The sequence below is a fragment of the Pezoporus wallicus genome, unplaced genomic scaffold (genome assembly GCF_028554395.1).
Source record: "Pezoporus wallicus isolate ANWC-B61680 ecotype Strahan unplaced genomic scaffold, APGP_CSIRO_Pwel_v1 contig_227, whole genome shotgun sequence".
In the NCBI taxonomy this organism is placed as follows: Eukaryota; Metazoa; Chordata; class Aves; order Psittaciformes; family Psittacidae; genus Pezoporus; species Pezoporus wallicus.
In genome coordinates this window covers 13,535,225-13,556,995 of record NW_026635704.1, presented here as the reverse complement: position 1 = coordinate 13,556,995, position 21,771 = coordinate 13,535,225, and the positions used below count along the sequence as shown (strand labels likewise).

General features: G+C 39.4%; 1 protein-coding gene and 1 long non-coding RNA gene across 8 annotated transcripts in view; one reads left to right on the top strand and one right to left on the bottom strand.

Moving 5' to 3' along the window:
• Positions 1-21,200, bottom strand: part of LOC130592950 (uncharacterized) — a 57,084-nt gene extending 35,884 nt beyond the window's left edge. Inside the window, exons 1-3 of one of the 3 annotated variants that reach the window (XR_008970710.1) lie at positions 20,984-21,200; positions 18,400-18,473; positions 1,732-2,862 (exon numbers count right to left, since the gene is read on the bottom strand). This is a non-coding gene — a long non-coding RNA (uncharacterized LOC130592950). Of the gene's footprint in view, positions 1-1,731; positions 2,863-18,399; positions 18,474-20,983 lie in introns of those variants that run through there. The other 2 variants (XR_008970713.1, XR_008970711.1) reach the window with 2 other exon arrangements.
• NOL4 (nucleolar protein 4) overlaps positions 1-21,771 on the top strand; it is a 202,768-nt gene that overhangs the window by 64,297 nt on the left and 116,700 nt on the right. The window lies entirely within an intron of this gene.

Here is a 21,771-nt window from a genome sequence, read left to right as displayed (position 1 = left end):
CTACACTTTGAACCTGAATGAAAAAAACGAGGAGAAAACCATTTTCCTGACTCCTCCATTATTCCCACTCAGAGTGAAAACTGTCTCCCTTCAGCACCCTTCAAGGCAGGAAAATTTTGCTTATTCTACTTTTCTACATGAGTATGTGGTGGGTGCTTTACAATTTGTTTCCGCCTGGCTATGCACAGAGATGTCAACAGAAATCAGTTCTGAGGAAAAATCAAGAGAGTAGAGGGCTAGGAAGACTGCTTAGGGAGTAGCAAAGATTGAGCTTGCTGGCATGACAAGGTAATTTTTTCCAGCAGCATTTATTAAAATAAAGTTAGCATTGAGTTGTATGTTGGCTCTATTTTATATTTCATTACACAATATGGAAAAAGCACAAAGCTAATTCAAGTGTACACAGAAGTATCTATTACAATGAATAGATTTTCTATTTGTAGGCTTTGTAAATGTTTATAAATCTATATTTCTCTTATCACATATGTCTCTTTCTGTAGTCATCTATTCCTTAAGTGAACTGATCACTGAAGACAGAGCTTTATGGCATGGGAATCTGTTATTAAGCAGATGATGCATTTTCCTGTGGTCTAATTAGATCCTGTCTCAGAGAGTTCAAAAATACCATGGCCCCGAATTTCTAAAGAGGCAGTTCTGTGAAGGCTAAATCCAACCAGAGCAGTATACATTCCAATACCCCTTGAAACTCTGGGGCAGAAAAAGAGTTTTCATTTCTCGCTTTCTTGTTGTTTTGGTGTGGGTGGAAAAGATTTTGTTTGAATGTGTTTCAAACAAATCACAAGGTGTGTGCCATCTGAGCCAGCTTGTGTTTTCCTGTTCAACAGGAGCAATAGCAAGAAATAGTGAATGTCGGTGTCTGTAGCTCTTATCAGAATATTGTATCTGGTGGCCAGCAGTACATACAACAGCTCAGCAGCACATTCTTCCAGGGAAGCAGCATTAAAAGTGGGTTCCGTATATGTATGTATGTATGAATGAAGCCATAGTGAAGTTCTTTCCTCCTTCAAAGTGTTTTCTTGATACAGGACAGTGCCAGTTTTAGATGCTTCCTCTCAGAGCCATTTCCAGTGGTACTTTGCAGGACAGGTCAGAGACTGAGTGGAGAACGTAACTGGTGTGTACCTTATAGTTGATATTGATGAGTAAATAGTCTTCTGAGGTCTATTCTTTAGGTGGTTTCATTCTTAAGTACAATGATTGGCCATGTCCAAAGAGTTACAGTCAGTAGCTTGATGTCCAAGTGGAAACTAGTAACAGATGGTATCCCTCAAGGGTCCATACTGGGACCAATACTATTGAGTATCTTTATCAACAACATAGTGGGATCAAGTGCACCCTCAGCAGGTTTGCAAATAACATCAAGCTGAGTGGTACAGTTGATATGCTAGAGGAAAGGGATGCCATCTAGGCTTAAGAAGTGGGCCCATGCAATCCTCATGAAGTTCAACAAGATCAAGTGCAAGGTCCTGCACATGGGTTGGGACAATTCACAACATCAGTACAGTCTGGGGGATGAATTAATTGAGAGTGGAGAAGGACTTGGGGATACTGGTGAATGAAAAATTGGGCATGAGCTGGCAATATGTGATGGCAGCTCAGAAAGCCACCTGTGTCCTGGTGCTGCACCACCAGCAGCAGGTCAATGGAGGTGATTCTCTCCTTTTGCTCTGCTCTCGTGAGACCCCACCTGGATTCAGCTCGCATCTCCAGTACAAGAAAGACATAGACCTGTTGGAGTGGGTCCAGAGGAGGGCCACAGAGATGGTCAGAACGATGGAACGCCTCTCCTATGAGGAAAGGCTGAGAGAGTTGGCGTCATTCAGTCTGGAGAACAGCAGGCTCTGGAGAGATCTTAATGCAGCCTTCCACTACTTAAAGGAAGGTATAAGAAAGATGAGGACAAACTTTTCAGCAGGGCTCGTTGTGATGGACAAGGGTTTTATATTAGAAAAGGTAGATTCAGACTAGATATAAGGAAGAAATTTTTTACAATGAGGATGGTGAAACACTGGGCATACTGCCCTGAGAGGTTGTAGATGCCCCATCCCTCGAAAGATTCAAGATCAGGTTGGACAGGGCAACCTGATCTACTTGAAGATGTCCCTGCTCCTTGCAGGGGGATTGGACTGGTCCCTTCCAACCCAAACCACCCTGTGATTCTGTGATTGCAATAATCAAGGTGAGAACTCCTACACTCCAGTTTATAAGGTCTGTTTTCTTATTAGAAAATCTATTTCGGGGTCATTGCAGTTGGAAGTTTATTTATTTTTGCTGCCATGGCAGTTTGGGCAGCCAATAACGTAGCATCTTGAAAGGTTCCAAAATTGAAGAGTGGGTTGAATAATTTAAGGCTGGATGTTCTTGTTACTGGAAGATGATCAGGAGGCACTTCCTTCCTCCTACCACCTTTCATTTGTCCGCCTTCATTGTTGAAAGTTTTTTTCTATGCTATCATCTAAACATCAAGACAGCTGGAGAAGGGGATGGATTGTGGAGTGAAAAGCTTTGTGCATTGGTGTCAAGGTGATAAGGAACAGGTTATTTTCACAGATTCATGTAGTTACTGGAGAACACCAAGGCTTTTTTTGTTTCTATGGTATGGGTATTGCCAGGAGAGAAACAGTTTTCATAATAATCCTTAGTTCTTAGTCTAAGGAAGTCTGCAATATTTCTCCTCAGTACTTTATGTTTGGTTATTTGCTAGCTGAATCTAGGTTGTATCAGAGGAGAATGATAGTAAAGGGGTGCTGGTGGTTGAAAGGCTCCTGGTTCCATGAGAATAGACTGGAGTAGAGCAAATAAAAAGGTAAGTTATCTTCACACTGGTTTCTGGCTTGGATTCTGAGTATGAGAAGAGAAAGTCAGTTTTAGCAGCAAGAAAAACAGTTTTCCAAAGAGTTGTCTGACAGATAGGAAGAGAGGCAGTAGTGAGGGGCTTGGAAGAGGCATAAGTGGTAGTTAGACCTCTAACTCCTGCAGAGACATAGCAGGAGACAGAGCACTCTTCTGCCATTTGTGCCTTTGAAACTGCTGCTCTTGGTAAAGGTTTGCAAGTTCTCTTCTAGTCACTCAGCAAAGAAGCTGTTTGAAAGAGTATTACTTGCCAGTGTGTGAAAGGAAAGTGTCAGTGCTGGCAAATTTAAATGTCTTGCATCACACTCTCAGTGGTCCTACACGGGTTTAGAGCAAATGAGGTTCTGACCTTGTTTAAAAACAGCTATCATTTTCTGTCTGTAATATTGATTTCAGTGACAGTTGATAGTTGTCAATACATCCCTGTACTGACAATAATATAATCTGGAAATATAATCCTGACTTCATTAATTATTAGGCATAATTTAGAAGTCCAAAGTGCAGTGGTAATAAGGAAAACCTGCTGATGTCTGCCCACTATCTATTCTCATCTTCAAATGGTGAAGTAACCACATAGATGTTTGAAGTAAACACCTGCCTGATTTCAGTACAACAAAATCTGTTTTGGAAAACCAGCAAGTCAGTAACATGGCATAAGTGGTGTGCCGTATTATGTTGTCTGTGTTCCAGAAGAGACGCTGTCACCTCTTCCACCCACCCTCTGCATGTGGAGTATCTTTTCAAAGCAATCTGAGGGTGTTTGCCTGTGCATTTAAACTGAAGGCTTGATTCACTAGTTTTATTGTTTGAAGTAGGAATACTAAAGGAAGCATTTTCAATTGGGAGCATTTGGGGAATTATAACCATTTTTGTTAAGTGTACCCTTTCATACAAGAGTGACAGCCATGTCCAGTGACCCAGAGCATCATTAATCCAGAATGTTTAGAGCTATTAGCCAGGGTAGCAAAGCTCAGAAAGGTTGCTCTCCCATCTCAGTAGTTAAATCAAAGACAAGTGGAACTGGGGAAATGAGGCAAGTATAGTCCTTTGAAAGAAGGATAAGAATGTCTGTTGCCTTGAGTCACAGCAATATATATTATTTAGAAGCTGGACCTATCAGAAATATGACCAAAGGCCAGAACATAGCTTTCAGACTGTGAAATAAAGAAAACAATACAGTCCAAAAGATATGGTTTAATAAATGGAGTTGCGAATTTGGTGATGCTGAAATTTATTGGTGGCTGTAAGTAATGTGTCCAGGAACTCTGGTGAATGGGTAAAAAAAGAGGGAGGACATTGCTGTCATATTGCTCTCATGAGCGTGAACAGAGGTGATGGAGGAGTTTTGGCAGCTACAAGCTCTAATGGGAGAGAGCTGTAGAATAAGTGGAAAAAATTCCACCTTAAGTTAAATCTGCACTACTCTTTAATGAAATGTGACCAGCTTTTGGAAGGAAAGGATGTTTTCTGGCCTTAAAAACTGAAAATTGTTTGTATTTGGCTTTTTTTTTCCCTGGATTGTTCACACTGATTCAGCACTGACTATATATAGATATTTTTTTTTTTCTTTCAACAAATCCACTCCTTTGATATAAAAGAGGAGCAGCTTTTACATTAAGCCAGAAATCTGGAGGGAGGGTATTTCGGGATCCACCTACCTCTTGTGAGATAGTCTTTACTACTCTAAATTAGATTCCCTGAACATGCCAGATATGAGTAGAGCATATGGATTGGCCAAAGGTATCTGAAATAGGAGCCTTTTTTCTCCGTGCTACAGCTCAGCTCATCCTGAAGTGTGACAGGCACTTTCAGTGACACTTCCGTGCGGGAAAGAAGATGATAGCTGTGAAGATAGGCCAGAAGCTTTCTCTCTGGTTGAGAGCTCTGCTGGTTGCACGACATGATTACATAAAAAGCCGTAGGGAAGCTGTGAGTTGCTAATGTTTTCAAGGTAGGGCTGAGGCCTTGCTTCTGGATTTTGGATTGTGACATATTTGTCCTTATACCTATATTGATCCTGTGCAGGCAAGCTTTGGCAAAAACTGAAAATGCCAATGAGTTTCTCTGTTTTCCTTTCAACATGGTCATCAGTGAACCCTTTAATGTCCTCATTTATTAATTACTGTTGGAGTCTCATGGATTGCACATCCACATCTTTAGCCCAAATGATTTTTATATAGTTGAAAAGTACTGATGAACCCTGTAACACACAGAGGATTTTGGTAGCAGAATCAGTAGTGGATGGTTTCACTGATTACTCTGATTCCAGATCTTCAGTGTGCTGCGTGGTCTGCCTTGGGCTGGTGTGCCCTCAGGATCACCTGAGCCCAGAAAATGACTTGATCAAACAGCTTTTCATTATTAGTTCTGAAATGGGAGTTGCTAACACTCTGTCCCTTGTTCATTTCAGTACAAATTCAAATACTTAAGGAAGGGGGTTCAAGCTTATTCCATTTCCATTGAGTTTGCCACTCCATATTGACTTCACACTCAGGTAGAGGCACTCATGCTGCTCAGTTGTAATGAGAGAAGCTCAGTTAAATGAAGCTGTTCCCTATGGTGCGGCTTCCCCCTGCTCTGTTTGCAAAAAGACTGTAACCAGAAACATACAGGAAGAGCTGAAGGTTGTCCAGAAGGCCTGGCTTTCCCCAGCTTCTGGCTCTGAGAAAGCTTTGGATGAGCAGGATAAGGAACAGGAATTTTAGCTGTTTGGATGAATATTTGCCTTGGCAGGATGTGTCAAGAATCATCTGAGCTGTAAGCTCATCTCATTTACACATAGTATACTTTCTGCAGAAGAAAGGAAAATACAGTTTTAATAGAGATTAAAGAATGCTAAACAGTGTACTACCGTGGTATGTTCAGATCCTGAGAAGAGTTAAATACTGGGAACTAACATACTTTTAGTTTTCGATTTGTAGCTGTTTGCTCAGCAATGTGAGGAATCCTCATAAATAAATAAAACACCTGCGGTTCTTTTTTGTATTAAGAAAGAAACCCAAAACGTATAACTTTTCTTTGTGTTGCTCAGCCAACCTTGCAATGGCAGGTTATCTCTGCTGGCACACAGCAGAAAGTTTCTGCAGAGCAATATTGCTTCCAGTGTTATCCAGGTTGCTCAGCCAAATTTATCATTAACAGGTTTGCCAAGACCCTTAGGGAAAGAGATGATTTGATAATGAACAGCCATCATCCTATCTGAATAGACAGCTATTGGACATAGACTGCCAAGAGATCATCTGCTGAATTCTTTGGAAGTATGAATGCCTAGCTGCAAATGTTTTAAACTCTTATCTTTTTGAGCTGCTCAGCCTACCATAATCAGTCAGGAATAGTTTCAATGAGTGTGCTCTGTAAGTTCTTCCTCGAGGGAGAGATTTTTTTGCTCTGGCACACACATTTTACATCACTGCGCTTCCCTGTGTGTGCTCAGATCTCTTTTGAGTCATTTCCACAGTGTGTCTTTCATTCAAATGATCTTTCTTTGGACCTGTAGGCCTCCAACTCCTTTTTAAAATCCTGTGGCACAGTAAAGGTTCAGTCCTTTGGGAGTATTGTGTATTCTGTCTTCATGTACAGAAATATGTGCAAGGTATAGCAGGTATTTTCTAGATACTGTTTAGGTTATGAACTTACACAGGTGCTGCAAAATTACATTTTTGAGACTATTTTAGGTTGTGAAAGTCACCTTGGCACAAAGGTTTATCAAAAGGCAGTAGATTTCTTGCATAGGTGCGCATGATTGTCCTTTAAATAAGAATTGACTTTTCTGATGTACATGTGATTAATCATTTTTTCACCAGCATATAAGGGAGGTCACATCAAAAATCTGTTGAACAATTTTGACTTAGCAGAATTCTTTTGATTTAGTAGTTTGGTGAAGATGCAACACTATGTGAGGAAGACAAAATTATAGCTACTCTGAATGTAGCTGAAATAAATACTATGTGTAAGCCAATTAAAATGAAGCCTCTTAAATGGGCAAATGGGAGGCTCTTGAGCAATGAGAATTTGATTTTCTTACTGCTTTCTTACTAATACTGTATGATTCCAAGTGTATCTCCTTAGGAGATAAAACCCCTCAATTCCCCCTTGGATTCCCTGAGAGAAAAAGATGGTTAATACTATCTGAAAAAGCCATTAAGTATTTTTTTTTAGGCATAAATATTACCAAAGCATTTTAACTAGTCATGTGGCAAGAGTAAAATAGTCACAACAAAAACTAAACAAATAAGCAATGGCTTATTTAGGGTTGGGTGTCCCGTATTCAGGCCTCAAATCTGTGTCTTTGATACTTCATTAAGCTGATGTAGCTTGGTTTTTTCAAAGGTCATCAGGGTCTGCCCTTTACTACATGGAATACTACCTGTTTTACACCTGCTGATAAGCCCTGAAATGTCATGGTTTATCCAAAATGAACGAAGAATCATTAAAATGGATGCTTTACCAGATACCAACAGTGGTTGACTTTAGGTATGGCTAGCTTAGAGTCATGGCTAGTTACATCACACTGTCCCATAGCTCCCCGTCCAGACTGGAGACAATCTGAGCCGTCTGCAGACTGCTGCTGACTTGAAGGTCTGAGGTCCTTCCTGTGGCAAGCATAGTGAGGAGGGACACGGTGCAGGCAGGGTGAAGAACATGTGCCCCAACTGGGGAGCAAGGACATGCTTTCCTGTCCCTTTTAAGACTCAGCCTGTAAATAGCTCCCTCAAAGTGTTTGCAAATATTTATGAATGAATCTCAGGACATTTTAAAACTGCTGACTCAGATTTGGGGTTTGATGACTAGATTTGTAAGCTTATTTAGGTGTGTAGTTTTGTTAAAACCAACGAGAACTGGGCCTCTAAATACTTTTATAACAGTTGTGAAGTAAGATATTTATTATGGCTTTTGTACTCTAATAACATTTTGCTGCAGCTTTGCCCCTGTGTTTTTTCCCCTGTTTAGTTTTCTGAAGAGAATATTAAAAGAAACAGAAAAAAGGAGTAATGTAATCATCAATTACTGTAATAGCCACTAGAGGTCTACTGATATCAGAATTCTGCCAACATCAATTATTTCTGCAAGTATTAAAAATATTTCATCCAACAGAAAGTGTTTCTTACTAAACATTGTTTGCTTTGTGAGGTGTATCATTTTACTTCTCTGAATTTTTAACCTCTTAGTGTTGTTTTTAATTAAGTACTATTTGACTGAAGTAGCGAAGAGTTGCAATATAAAACTCACAGCTGAAAGAAAAGTGATTTAAAAGATTGCAAACTATATTCACCAAGTAAGTATATTATAATGTAATTCAATGGATAAAATATGCGTCTTAGTGGTTAACCTTGCAGCAAACAGTGCTTTAATGAAATTGTTCTACAATTAATGGCTTTTATGGCATTATTGAATTCCATCTGCCCTTGAGGATAATTTTTATATCTCAAAATATAAAACAATCTTCAAACCCTCTTTTAAATGACCTTAGTATGGTGGTTTTTAAATTTTTAAGAACAAGTTGGAATTAGATTACTGTATTCCCTGTAGGCCTAGTTGTTGGTCACAAAAAAAAGGAATGTATTTGTTTGGACAAAAGGGGACATGTTACATTACTTTTTCCAGAGACTTCTCTGCAGTCAGGTGACAAATACTGCTTCTCAGTCAAAACAAACATAAAACAAACCCACCAAACACAATAAGTAGTCACAGTTGCTCTGTGATTCATGGGTTCCTTACCTAGAGTTTGTAGAGAATTAGGCTGGGGCATGAGAAGATCCATTTGAGACCTAGCTGATGGTTAGGGTTAAACATGGCTTTATCTGTTCCTGCTTGGAAAAAATGTTTTTACATCCTCTTTGTAGTGGCTTAACAAGTCATGAAACAGTAGCCTGTGGGTCTCGCAGGAAGTATCAGACCTCTCATACTTCATCTGGTGGTGCATCCTATTTGGTGTATGACAAGTGGGGATACCTTTTTTCTTCTTTTTTTTGAAAGAAGGTGTAGCTGAAATCAGCTGCTGTGCTAAGGATATAAACGAGACACATTTCAGCACACTTACCAAACTTTCCTGATGCGTACTTAGCTGAAGTAGGTGCTTAGTTGAACTGGGATGAATCTCAGTGGAAATAAAGATTGTGTATTGTGTATCATGTTGGGTCCGTAATGAAATATCGTCTGTGTACTGACTGTGTTGTGACTGCTGTACTCCCCCTGTTCTTAGCCTAGCACTAGTTGTTACCTCGTGAGTAGTTTTCTCCACTCACTGAAGGATGAGGGCTGTCATAGTGTGGTGACTTCAGTTAGTTGTGTGTATGAACTTCGTAGCTGATGACCAGCAGCTAAAGAAATGGAAAATCTATAAGATCTGTCTTTTTTCAAGCTGTGTATTATAACAGAAAAAATTCTCATGGCCACATCTGCCAACCTTAATATTTATAAAGGTATCCAGACATGCCTCTTACTGGTCAGAGTGCTTGGTATGAGTACACATCTTTAATAAGAGGAGAAATCATTATTATAATAGTAGAACAACTCAGGCTAAATCACTACACTTAAGGGATTTGGTAAACCCCTGTATAAATGGCCACTGAGTATGTAAGTCATGCCCAAGATAGTTCCCACTTATGGAAATATTTCATTTCTCTCCTTCACTTTAAAGAGGAAATACCACATGAAGAAGGCAATGCTTTTGCTAAAAAAAAAAAAAAAAAGACCTGTGAAATTAGCTTTTTTAAGAATATCCTTGCTTTCTTCACTGAACGGTCGGAGAATCACTCTGGTCCTTTGTGCGAAAGGCAAAAGGGAAGATTCAGTCAAGGTGGTGAAGGGAGTGTGTAATCACATCTCCCTGCACTGGTCTGGGTCCAGCATCCCAACAGGGATTTCCCTTCATGAAGAGCAGGTGGTGGAGCTTCTATGCCCTCCCAGGGGTTTCAGGGGAAGAGTAACTCTAAGTTGCTGTCAGGGCTCCAAAGAAGTCTTGCCAGTGAAGCTGGATAAAGCAAAACACATATAGCCAGAGTTGCTGGGAAAAGTGAGGACAGAGGGTGCATTCTCCAGACATTTGTCTATCCTATTCATTAGCATCCATTCACCACCTCATATCTCAGCTCTGAATGAAGAATTACTATATCTGTTTTCATCCAGTGTTGAAAGACTTGATTGCAAAAAGCTATAGATTGTTATGTTTATTAGCGTTATCATCATTATCATCATCATCTCTCTCTTACTAGTCCCCAGAAATTGTTCTGGTCCCTCATACCAACTTTCTAGGACTGTAGCTTCTGTACAACCTGGAGTTGTTTCTGTACAGCACTGGGCAACAGGCAAAATATTGGGACAGTCTGGCTTTCCTCCTGAACATCCCATAGTTGAGAGGAGTGAATGCTGAAAATGATTACTGTGAGGGACAGAAAAGATATATATCATGAGCATGGCCTATTTTTTTTTTCATGTTTAAGTAAAAGCAGATGTAAGTTATGTGAGGTTAATGGGGCATTACTTACAGAATCTCAGTGTAGCAAAACTAATGAAAACATTTTTCTTTTTAGCTCTAAAATATAGTGTTTAAATGAAATTACATGGCAGAAGAGGTGGAGCCAGCATGGCATTTTTTCCAGCTGTTTGAATTCCTAGTTATCCTTGCCCCAGAACTGGTGATTCACCTCCTCAGACCCTTATTCACTTTATCTATGTCAGTAGCATGTAAACCCCTTCACAGCTTTTTTATTTTTATTTCTGCAAGTGGTACGTTTGAGGGGAAAAGGAATATCTGGACTAGGAAAAGACACCTTACTTCCTTTTTTCCTTGGGTAGAATGTGGCAAATTGCCATTCTCTGCCTTCCTTTGCCTCCAAGGAGAGGATGAGAACTGAAATGACAGTTTATTAGCACTCGCTATGCTCACCACTGTCTCAGGCTGGGACCTCAGCCAGAAACACAATTCAGGCATTAGGAGTAAATGAGAGGAATATTGTTCACTGCAAGATTCCCAACCCTTTCTCAATCTCGCAGATACAGCCGACAGATTTGACTGGATTCACAATGAAAGCACCCTTAGAAACAGAAAAGACTTTTTTTTCATTTTATGTTTCAGTTCTCCAGAAAATGTAGTTGATTTTTAGGGGAGCTGTAAGCAGAAATGCTTATTTAGGCAAGACCCAAAGAAATACCTAAATGAAATGCAAAACACCATTTTGCTAAACAAAATGCAGATTTCAGGATATATCTATACCTATGTATATGTTTGATTGCTCTAATCATTTTGAGAATTTTGGGCTTCTAACTCGGGAGACTTTGATATCATGAAAGTGAAACTTACGAGTAAGTAAGTTTCTGGAGGTGTTTTCACTTTATGTGTGAGATCAGAAACCTTGGCAATATATTTAGCTGCTGTGTTCCTATTAAATGAGTTAATTAACTACCAGAGACTCAGTGAATTGGATATGGACACAATGCTGGCGAAAGCCATCTGTGGTACTGTTTGTTTTTTTTTTTAACTGAATTGACATAATATGTATTTTACTTAAATAGCTAGGGTGTCTTTAAATAGAATGGCCTCAGGCCTTAGCTTAGAGACAGGACCTGGGTTTGTGTGCTGTGAGTTGGGTGAAAGAAAGCCTTGGAAAAGGTTTTGCTCTGGTATTGAGTAATATAAATATGTGCAAGGAGAAGATGGCTTTTATATATACCATGGATTCAGTGGATGGAATATTAATATCCCTGTGTCTGAAGCCTTTACTTCCCATGACAGCCTAATGAGACACTGACAGTAGCTGTCTGCTTGTCCTGCGTGAATGTCCTGTATTATGTTTGTGTTGTGCTGAAGGTTGCTGAAGTGAGGTTGTCTGACTGCTGTTCCCTTGGGAAGCTCAGGAAGAGATGTACTGATTCTCCCATGAGGCTATCCTCAGAAAGAGTTTTCTGCCTAAATAAATACTGTCTCCGGGGGATCTTCTAGAATAGTAACCACTGTATGACTGCCAGTATCTTTTCATACTGTGAAAATCGAAAGCCTCCACTGCACCATCTATAACATGGAGACACAGTTAAGATGCATCCCCTTTTTGATGCTTTATTTTTTACTGACTGAACAACATTGGCTTTCTACCAGTTTCTATGTGTAATTTCAAATATATATATTTCATGCTGTTTGGGACTAAGCTTTCTTAGGGACTTCTGTTCTCCTTATTTACTATTAAAAAAAAGCTGAGGTCATCTGTAATGTGTTCTCTGATATTTCTTAGAGGTGATGCTAAACAGGGGAAGGAAAAGTTTAAGGTGTGCTGCTGTATTCCTGTGCAGGATTTCTTTGCTGGAACGATATATGTTTATCCTAAAAGTCTGTAGTGACTCCAGCACATCAGATCCATTGGTGTGAGCTTTACAAACAGCTTGTATGTTCTTCTGTAGAAGAATCTTCATAGAAGCCACTTGTGTTTGATATCTTGGTATGGAAGAGTAGCAGATTTGAACTTCTCAATCTACAGTTCATAAATCTTTTATACATAAATTGGTCTCATATTTGTACACTTATGGAGAAATGTTAGCTAAAAATCTGTGCTGTTTCTTCAAGCTCTGTTCAAACACTAGAAGAAAATTTACGTGCAGAATGTGAACTCATTATCATGTTATGCTCTGTGTGCTTCCTTGAACTTTATTTCATTATTGCACCTTGAAAACTTATGTTATGAAGCAAATATTGGCACAATATGCTCTAGGCTTAGAGAAGACACAATGAAGAAAGACTAGAATAGAAAGTAATGTGGAATGAAGAGATACTAAATACAATTGGACTCTTCAGTTTGGAAAAGCAAAGAAGTCTGAGAGAGGGATATGGCATGGGTCTGTACAGTTGTAAGCAGTATATAGTGGTAAACATGGTATTATTCTATACTGTTTCTCACAGTGTAGAAAATGGGACACTTGATTGGTCAGCGAGATCATAGGAATCAAAAGCCATTTTTTGTACACCAGGCATCATTAAAGCGTGGTATTGTCACAGAATGTTGCAGAAACTGAAAAAACTGAACAGTCCAGAACTGGAGTGAACACAGCCCTGAAGCATAGATCAACTGATGGCTATTCAGTACAGTTTTTAAAAATCTTTACTCAGAGGAGATCACAAAGTATTGATTGCTGGATGCTGTGAGGATGCACTAGGAAAAAGATGATCATATTTTACTGTTTCTATGGTCTTTTGCTATACATATGCTTAGAACTGGGATACTTGGCAAGATGAATCTTTGTGTGATCCACTGTGATTATTTGTGCTTGGTTTTAGATTTCCTGGCATCACATCTGTATGTCAAACACTTGGTGGTATATACTTAATAGTACCAAGCAAGCAAAGTTCTGCAGATGAAGACAGGGAATTCCCTTCACCTGACAGAGCATAAAAAGGCAATCTGTAGCAAAACAGGGAGAAAAGGCAGTGTTCAGTTCCATGCTGTATTGTAGGACTGCTGTTTGATTTTCATCTGTAGTGTACCAATTACCATGAACCAACATAAAGGCTGACTGTAACCTGAATCTCTGTCTTACCTCCCCCAGTTGCCTAATTTTGCCATCAGGTGAAGCAGAATTCTTCACTGAGAAGTATCTATCTGATCACTTTGTAGAATCATGCTTAATTCAACCATCCTGAAGCCTTTTAGAGTTTTTTACTGCTGACAATGTTCAACTCTTTTTTTTAAGGACAATATGTTATTAAGAAATGAATAGGTTAGGCAAAAATGAAGTACCTCTAAAAAAATAATCTTTTCAGAAAGGTAGAAGATAATGGCTAGTCAGCAAAAACTAGCCCCTGTTGAAGCAACCAGTGTGCAAGCTCTGCTGTGGTCATGGGGGCCCCATGGGTGGGGGCTGCAGGGCTGGGACTCAGTGAGTTTGTGTTTCTTTCCTAGTTACCTTTGCCCTGGTCAAGTCTATTGATTTCCCTTTGTCTTTTTTCCTGTCTGGAGAGTGGAGGTGATAATACTGCTTTAAATCCATTTAAATCCAAATTCTGTCTTGCTTGATTAAGCAGTAAGCTTTTAGGCCAGGGATTTATTACTATGTATGGGTACAATGCCTGGCATAATGGTGACCTGATACAAGCCAAGGCATATAAGTGCTAAAGCACTTACATGTGTATGTACATTAAGCAGAAGTAATAAAAAAAACAAACTAACCAACCAAAGAAAAAACTACATGAGAACAAAGAATAGGCAAGTTCTTGGCTCTTCTGTCCTTTTCTCTCTCTTTACTTCCTTTCTTGTACTCTGCTCTCGCTTTCTTTTCCTTAACCTTTCTCAGATGGCAAGAAGAATCTCTTTAAAACAAAAGCCTGACTCTGATTGTGTTCTTTACAAGAAAAAGTTAACTGTGAGGGAATCGCTGCTTGAGCTGCATGTGCCTGCCTCCTCCAAACACATGCTTGGGTGCTTAGGTGTGCTCCTTAATGGTTGCTCTGTGCTGCAGCTGGACCCACCAGCTTGGCTGCTTGTGCCACCCTCATGTCCCTGATCTGTGGAAAGTGTGACACATTCTGACGTGCCTTGGAGGCAGAGCTCAGTGGACACCAAGGTGTTACAGGCAGCCCTGCAAGACATGCCTGCTGGCAACGTCAAACCAGTGTACCAGCTGTGCAAGAACAAACCAGAAGCGCACATCTGTCCTTCTCTCCAGGGAACCAGTACCCCCGGACTCTGGCTCTAGAAAGTGATTCTCTGTACATTCATGACCTTTTAGTGATTTGGTGTCAGGGAATGTGAACAAAAATAAAAAACAAAATAAAAGGGACTTTATTCTTTCAATGAAAATCTTTAAGCCAGAGATGTAGGGGGGAAAATGTTACCATTCTCATTTCAGTGTAATCAAAGCCTTTATGTAATCTGAGTGTTGGTGGGGATCAGTCTTCCTGAATCGTGTTTACAAGTGGCAGTTTCAGAAGTGATGGGTAGGTGGGAGCTAACAATAATAGCCCACATATCTCGTGGATACACTGCATGGATGGGGCTAAGCTGGTACCAAGACTAGCCATTAATGGTAGCCTCACCAATTTTGTCTTTCATAAGGGACATTAGACTTCCTAGCATTTCTGATTTAGAGGCACCAGCCATGTGATTAGAATAGAAGTGGCAATTGAATTCCTCAGGATTTGGCTAGGACCCCCATCATGCATTCAGTATAACTCTGTGTATTTTTAATTTCTTAAATTGGAATGTCACAGTATCGTTAAAGTCACCCACTGGAGAAAAGAATAATTATGTGGGGCCTACATGAGTTGCTGTGTCTGACTGGAATTCCAGCCCTAGTCCTGACCATGCACTTCTTGCTGAAATTAGTTTTGCACCATGGGACCCTCAAATGGTTTTGTCACTGTGTGTTTAGGCTTTTGATGTTGTTTGTCCAAACATCCTAATGCAGTTTGTAAATCCCAGCCCATCTATTCTTTACAGTGAAAGTCAATTCATTGCCCCACTCTGTCTGAAGCGCTTGGACCCTAATGCAAACCTTCATGACATCAGTGAGCAATGGATTAGATTTTCAGTAAGCAAAGTTAATCAAGGTATTTGGAGATCACATACACAGAACTTGTTTGTGTTGTTGTGACTAGAGAATACAGTTGAAAGCGTGTCTTTGTACTTTTTGTGGGGAGCAAACTGTTGCCAGTTCAAGCATCGATGTTGCAAGATGTACCATACCCAAAGATTGCTGAAATCACTGCAGTAATTCCTGCATTTTAAATGGATTTTGCCATCCGACTTCTGCTTATTACAAAAGTGGTGCTTAATCTTGTAGTGTACTGCAGACCAATTGTGCACCATCACTGGGAAGAAGCAATAGGGGCATTTTCACTTAGGCTGAGACTTAGACCATTTATTTTTTTTATTTGATGTCTTAGTGTAGGCAGTCCCTAGAAGCGCATTTCAGATAGTGCTACTCCTTCCTTTTATGTGACACATGGGAGTTTGATTTTCACAAATTCACTGATGAGATGTTTGTTTTTCTCAAAGCAGAAGAGGGGAAAAAGATATCAATCACTGTCTTGACATGGTAGATTTTTCTGCTCTCTCTCTATACGCATGGAGAATGCTCTGCTTCGAACATTAGAATACCCTGTGGATGTGATACCCCTTCCCCCCTGCCCTCCTACAGTGAATCCTCTTATATCAGTTTTATGGTGCTATCTCCATTCAGTCTCTATTAGATGTTCCTCAACTATAATGTCTATCTCTGAGAATTAGCTAGCAGATGGAGTAAGCAGCCTTTTGTTTATTTGTTTTTCTTATCTGCAGTGCATAAATGATTTACTGCAGGGTAGGTGTCCTTGGAATATTTTCTTCAACTGGCATCTCTTCTGGCGATAATGTAAGATAATTTAAATGACAGTTTCATACTTCCCTTCTGGAAACTGAGTTTAGCTGTTGCTCCTACCAGGGCCAAAGAATTTTTCTTTGTATACCGACTGATGAAACTTAACAGAACTTTAGCGGTAGGCAGAAACAATGAGAGGAAGAAAAGTTTTCTTCATACTCTTCCTCATGTCCTTTTGACATGCTATTGCTGTAATGTCTCATACAAATCTTCAGAGATGCACCTTGCAGCAAAACAAAGAACTCATGTAGGTATTCAGGTACAGATCAGCTATGCTTAAACATCTCAGATCTACCTGTCTGTCTGTTTGAAAAGCATCTGTGTTACAGCTTGCACTTTCTTTAGCTCCACCTTGTTCTCCTCTTCAGCTTTTGTTCAAGCAGCTATGGGTTAATATGAGGAAATTTCTTAGAAATATACTTATGTATACTGAACCAGAATGAAAATTTGAGTATTCAAATCTTTTCCCGTGTTGTATGTTCCTTGATTATGATGCTTTGTCAAGCCAGAGCTGGCTAACATATCTTTCTTGATTCTTTTTATAGTTATGCAAAGAAAAAGAACATGAACTGTTTCATTTTTGATTTTGGTACTCTTGGTCTTACACCAAATATTCATCCTTAGATTTTAAAAGATAAATAGCTGAGATTTTTGTCACTTTGCTGCACCATTAGCATGCTATCACTTTTCTTGTTCCCTCATCTTGATTTCTCTGTGTGTATCTCATGTCAGCTCCTGGAGAAATATCATCAGCCAATATGGTTTATGAAACTTTGTTATTTACTGAGATCTTTAACATAGAAATTACTTAAAATATTTTCTCCTGCTCTGAATTCATGAAGCTATTCAGGGAGCATTAACTAGAACTTCCTGCCTGGCATGATTTGGAAACAGGCATTTTGGTCTTTCAAAGCTGCTTGTTTACAGAACTTTCAGTCATCTCATTATGTGTTATTGCATGCTCTTGCCAGCTTTTTTTAATATCAGTATCTTTCTCCTCAACACTGACATAAATTGATATATATGGGAAAAGAAGTTGAAAATTCTAAAAAGACCAAATATTGTATCAGGGAAAATCAGACTTCCTGTTACATTAAAACCAGACTTAAACGCATTCAAGCACAGAAATACACAGTAGGTCATCTAAAGTACCGTAGTGACATGATTTGGTGTAATAGGAAGGAAATTTGATGCAGCTTATAAAAGTAATTTCATTTGAAACCATGAGCAGTATAAAAAGCATTTATCATACTGATAATATCTATTGCAATTGCATTATGTTGGTTTCGTTTTGGTTTTGGTTTTGGTTTTGGTTTTTTCTTTGAGGTAAGGGGAAAGAATTTATGCATTTAGAAGACCTGTTCTAGTAGAGCTATTTCTGCTCCCGGATAGGAAATAAGCAGGTGGGAAACATGCACAGAGGAGCGAGACAGCACAAGTAAGCCCTAGCGCATTTACTGGTAATCCTTAAAATTAATCAATACCCTGTAATACCATAAATATCAGCAACGAAGCAGAAATTTCTTCAATACAGCTTATTTAGATTAGGTTTTCTTTTCTTAACTAAAGGTAGTATTTGAATTTCTTCAGTGTTTGAACAATAAGCGCTTGGATTTCCTGGATTTTTAAAATCAGCTAAAAAAGCTAGACTGAATAATATGGCCAAACAATGCTGCTTTCTGACCAAAATTATGAACACTAAGAGAATAAATCCATAAACACACTGGTCAATTTTATGAAGTTTTTTTTCCTGTCTGACAAGCCCAGGCTGATGCTAGCCTGCCTCATTTGGATAGCTTATGCATAAAGACACAAGGTTGCAGAGCAAAATTCACATGAATAAACAGATATCAATTAGCTGCTTTAATAGCTAATGTAAATACGAGAAGTAACAGATACTGAAAGGAAATAAATATAATTTAACACTATATAACAGGAATAGCACTGAGCTTGGAAAACATAGATGTGGAAATGAGCTCTATTATCTCAGATTGTGAATATGTTTTACATTCCGGAACATTTTAATTTGTCCAAATTTACATGGTGCTAAATGAAACCTTTTTGTGATAGTACCCAGATCATATTTAATTTAAATATTTTAAGTGCCTGTGCCTTGAATTTCCTGATTGGGAATGTATAGTTTAATGCTCACACTTATATTCAGGTAGCTAAAAATGATCTGACCTTCAAAACATCTTGCATTGAAATGGAGGACAGCAAATGTTTATCTTGTAATATTGCAGCTGGTATCCAGGGAACTGCAAATGGAAAAAACAGAGGTCTTCACTGGTCACATCCATAGAAACTGCCCTGAAGAACAGGATTTCTGTATAGAAACATAACCAACAACACAATATAGAAATACAACATACCGAGGAAGAGTCAGGAGCTCAAACCTGTTGAGTCAAAACTGTTAGTCACTGAACTTGTGCCTGGTGTTGGGTACATCTATGTGCTGTTCAGAAAAGGGTCAGGGTCTGCAAGCCTGAGCACTGGAATGCCCATACAGTCACTCAGTTTAATTGTCAGCTCTCTCCAAGGTCTGTGCTCGGCCATTTCAGCCTGCTTGCTTCAGTGCAAACGTGTTGTAAAGGAAGGTAGCCCTCGGCAAAGGGGATGAAAATGTAATCCACCTGGGTCTTCCTAAAGGCTTTTAACAAAGCCCTTCCTAAAGGCTTTGTAGTATCTAAGTGGTTGAAAAATCAGAAATGGAGAATATGAATAAATGTTTAGTTCTCTCAGTGGAGAGAGGTCACCAGTGGAGTCTAAATGAGTTTGCAGTAGGGCTCTTACTGTTCAAAATGTTCATAAATAGTCCAGAAAAAGGCTGGAGAGCAAGGTGACGTGTCATTGACAAGACTAGGTTACTCAAGTTCACAAAACAAATCCTGATTGTAAAGAGTTACAGAAGAATCTCATGGTACTGGATGATAAAATGGCAGAAGAAATACAGCTGTGGTGAATTTAAAGTGAAATTAATGAAGAAAGGCAATCCTCAATTTATATGCAGTCTACGAAGGTTGTGAATGGCTGTTACCACCCTGGAAAAGGACCTTAGAGGGATAGTAAATAGATCTATGAAAACATCAGCTCAGAGCTCATTAACAGTTTACAAACAGACGGAGAGTTAATACGTTTTTGAAGTAGCACTGAAGATACGGGTTAAACAGGATTTGTACGTAGATGTTAGACCAGCAGCTGGAAAACACAGTGTTATGGATTGGTAGAAGTAGTGCTAAAGATTGGGTTTAACTGGATTTGTACATAGATGTTAAAACAGCTAGGGTAGTTGGAAAAAGTGGACAAGGTTTTTGGCACACAAACCTTGAGGAGGTTACAGATTGAAGGAGGATGCTTCAGAGCTTAATACAGATGTTAATACTGGATCCACCAGGAAATAAATAGACAACAAACCAGTGAACAGTAGCATCCCCCTTTTCACCACCGTCAAAACCAGGATATTAGGCTAAATGGACTTTCTCTGACCCAGCATAGCAATTCTTATATTTCTGTCACATCCCTGTGTAAATTTATGTACCTACACTGTCATTCTGTCCTCCCTTTTCCAAAAATTGTATTAAAGAAAAGGTGCAGGAAAGGTGATAAGGAAAATCAAACATATGAAAATGTGTCAATGAGAGAAGAAGCTACATTGACTATGACTCTTTAACCTGGAAAAAAGGATGATTTAAGAGGACATGACTGATACTTGTGAAGTCATGGATGGCATGGAGAAGGACAAATTATTTGTTGTCTCTCATAATACAGAATATATGGGTCATCAGATGGAATTAACACAGGTTATGATCAGAATAAGTAAAAGATATTTTTTGTGCATCACAAAGGATGTGGTAGATGCCAAATGCTTATTATAGGTTAAAAAATATTACAAAAAATAATGGAGGGGAAATCCTTCAAGGACTTTAAAAGGCAAGAATGAGTCTTTAAGCTATTTATTGGCTTTTTGCATTTTTCAGACCCAGGTCTGGTCCCCAGATCATACCCCCCATATCTATGCAGTTCACATTCAGGCTTCTTACAGAAACAAGACAACCAAGTTCCCTCCAAGTTCTTGGAAATCTCGATGCAATGTCATTGTTGTGCTTCTACATCCACTGCTATGGAGAATTGTGCTATGTCTCTCTCATCAATTGGTTTATTTGGGGTTGCCATGCAGATGAGATGGTTAAGTGTTACGAAGTGTGAACAAAGCTACTTCTGTCCTAAGCAACGTGGACAGAAGTCAGTCTGCTGTTGTTGGTCCAAAGGCCAGAAACTACTTCCTAGTGTGGTCCACAAGGCTGATGACAGTATAGACAAGATATGCAAGGTCTGGTTTTCAAGATGTCTGACCTGAAAAGAGCTGGATGGTGGGAGGGCAGGCCAGGGAAACATGCTCACTCTGTTCTCCTGCCTGTTGCTGTTGCCTGTAGCTGTAACATGGTGTCAGGGTCAGGAGAATATATCTATTCTTGCCCTCTTGCAGGAGAGTGGTATCGTGATTTAAGCCCAGCTGGTAACTCAGCACCACACAGCCGTTTGCTCACCTCCTCTCCCCGGGCAAGATGGGGGGGAGAATATAAAGAATGTAAATCCCATGGGTTGAGATAAGAACAGCCCAATAACTAAAGTATAATGAAAAACTACTGCTACTGCCACCAATAATAATAATAAAGATAAGGGAAATAACAAGGGGAGAGAATGTAAAACTAAAAAGGGAAAGGAAAAATAACAATAAACACAAGTGATGCACGGTACAATTGCACACCACCTGCTGATCGATACCCAGCCCAACCTGAGCAGTGATGTGGGCCTTCTGCATAGTTCCCCCCAGTTTCTATACGGGGCATGATGTGCTGTGGTATGGAATACCCCTTTGACTAGTTTAGATCAGGTGTCCTGTCTCTGCTTCCTCCCAGCTTCTTGTGCCCTCCTCACTGGCAGAGAATGAGAGACTGAAAAGTCCTTGATCAGGGCAAGCATTACTTAGCAACAACTGAAAACATTGGTGTTATCAGGATTGTTCTCAGACTAAAGTCGAAAACATGGCAGTGTGCCAGCTACTAGGAAGAAAATTAACTCTATCCCAGCTGAAACCAGGCAAGTGGTCAGGGCTTCTGCAGGAAATAACAATATATATTTCAAAGTCATCGTTGTTTTCTATATATCCTCTTTTTTGAATGAGAATGTCTGTAAGTACGGTATAATCTTTCCTTGTTGGTCTCACTCACCAGAGACTACTGTCACAAAGGAGCCTGTGTAATTCTCAGTGTAGTTGAATTTGGAAGTGACCTTTGGAGGTTAGTCATTCCCACCCCGTTGCCTGTTTAAGAAAGTTATGAAGTTCATTTTTTGGAAGATGTATGAACAACAGACATTTGAAAAAGTATTTTTATCTTTGCTGTGCTTTTCTACCACTCCCAATCTGATAAAGTAATCTTAAAGATCTGAAAAAAAGAACATCTTACTGAGAACATCTAACCTCATCTTGCATTTATAATTTCAGTGTACAAATAATGTAGTTTCATGTTGTTTAATGTTGCCCATGTGTCACAA